Source organism: Sturnira hondurensis, unplaced genomic scaffold (genome assembly GCF_014824575.4).
Source record: "Sturnira hondurensis isolate 20B ecotype Veracruz unplaced genomic scaffold, ASM1482457v3 Scaffold0014384, whole genome shotgun sequence".
In the NCBI taxonomy this organism is placed as follows: domain Eukaryota; kingdom Metazoa; phylum Chordata; class Mammalia; order Chiroptera; family Phyllostomidae; genus Sturnira; species Sturnira hondurensis.
The window spans coordinates 8,616,341-8,618,602 of record NW_028087015.1 but is presented as its reverse complement, the minus strand read 5'-3'; positions in this window follow the sequence as shown (position 1 = coordinate 8,618,602).

The following is a 2,262-nucleotide window of genomic DNA, read 5'->3' as shown; positions in this document are numbered from 1 at the left end:
GTAATTGCATAGAATTATTTACTGCACTGGTAGGTGTCCATTTCGGAGTGACTTTTCAGTAAAAATCTTTGTCACCGAGGTTGACAGTGTCGTTCTTCCTGCTCTCTCCTCAGCACCTAGCCAGGTTCTCGGCCCCCACAGTGGTGTCTGGAGTCTCACCCATTCCTGCACAACTTTCTGCTGTTTCCTTATTGTGGAAACAAAATCAGAGTCCCTTACCTCCCAGGGTGGGGTCTGTCCTGGGGGAGAACATGTGTGGCTGCGAGGCAGTGGGCAGTGTGACGTGTCCAGGCGTGATGTGAGCACTGCTGGACAGGGTGAGGAGGGCTGGAGTTGATGAGGATGCCCCGCAGACATTTGATGAAAGCGGAGTGAAACCTGTCACAGGTGAAGCATCAGGAAGCAGCTGTGGTTTATGGGAGCAGAAAAGGAGTTCTTAACAAGCCTAAGCCGAGGNGAGAACATGTGTGGCTGCGAGGCAGTGGGCAGTGTGACGTGTCCAGGCGTGATGTGAGCACTGCTGGACAGGGTGAGGAGGGCTGGAGTTGATGAGGATGCCCCGCAGACATTTGATGAAAGCGGAGTGAAACCTGTCACAGGTGAAGCATCAGGAAGCAGCTGTGGTTTATGGGAGCAGAAAGGAGTTCTTAACAAGCCTAAGCCGAGGAGCATTACTCCACAGTTGGGCCACAGAGCTGCCCCAGCCCTGCAGCTGGCCCTCTGCTGGCCTCAGTGCCGCTGCTCCCGTATTGCCCCCAGCTTCACCCCTAGCCTCTCATCCCTGCATTGGCCCCCAGCTTCAGGAGGCTGGGGGAGGCAGAACCTGGATTTCCAGCCTCTGGATGGGGGCTGGGTTTTCCAGCAGGACTCAAGTCGGTTTCTTTGATGATGGCGTGGAGCTCAGGTTTCGGACTAGGTCCACGAAATCTTGTGGATGAGGGTGTTGGAGTTGCTTTCTTCGAGCCTTTACCTCTCTTTAGCCTGAGTTCTCCATGTCTGCCAGGGCGACTTCCAGTATAGCTCACAATGGCACCATCCAGAGCCCCAGGCCCTCCAGAAAGGAGTGATGGTCTCCACTTCTAGAGCAAGACAACAATGCAAACAGCAGGAGGAGCTGCTGCCTCCTGAGCCCTAGCCTGCGCCGCAGCCTGGCACAGCCCAGGACGCATAGTGTGGAGGGATTCCGAAGGCCTTTTTGCTCAGAAGGCTGCAGGCCACAAGCCCACAGGGAATGAAGATGAAGGCACAGTCAGGACTGGATGAACCTCTGATGGAAGGTCTCAATATTTTGTTAACTCTCTTCTGGTAAAATTCACATGACAAAATTAACCATGAGCCATTGTCAGCATGCAGTTCACTTGCTATTGTGCCTTCACAGTGTCGTGCCATTGAATCCAGAACATTTTCATTACTCCAAAGGGAAGCCCTGTACCCAGGTATGTGTGCATGTGCGGGTGTTCAGGTGAACTCACCTGGGTGAGGCTACTGTGTCTGGCTCTAGGTCATTTTGAAGGCCCTCACCACCTGCACACTTGGGATACTCTGGGGCAGTACGTTTTCTACCCCTCATACCTGGTGGCCTCCTTCAGCATCACACAGGCACTACCTTGGGCCGTGTGGCCACCCTGCACCACCCATGGGCTGTCCATGTGTGTCTAGAGAAGCATGTTCTGCGCCCAAGGCAGAACTGGTGTTATCAGGAAGTACTTTCAAGAACTGTGAAGGCCATGTTGACCAACACCTGAGCGATGAATCCACTGTGCACAGGAGCTGTGACATGGCCATCTAGTAACTGTGGTCTTTCTCAAAGTCACATATTTTTGACACCTAGGTGCCTTAGACTGACCACCCTCTCTGAAGGGGCCTCGCCCTGGTTTTTAGTTACCAGTGATCACGGCTTTCATGTCTCCCTGTGCCTCTGTGTGCTATTGACTGGATTCTCAGGGGCTTGAGCCTGTCAGGCAGACCCATGGTCTGCTCTGGGTCTCTTTGGCAGTGGATTGGCCTGGCACCTGGCAGGACCCCAGCAACAAGGGCCTGGCCTGGGCAGCACCATGGACAGCAGTGCCCAGCAGCTGTGGTGGTGGCCTGGTCAGCTGTGGGTGTCTTTGGGCTCTCACCTTGCTTGGACATGGTTTCATATGGAGGTCAGTGCAGCGGAGCTTTGTTGGTGTCAGCTTGGGCCCGCTCAGCGCTGCCCACAGTGGCCTGGCAACAAGGCCCCCCCAACCCCTCATTCCTTGGGGCCTCTGAGGCTGGTGA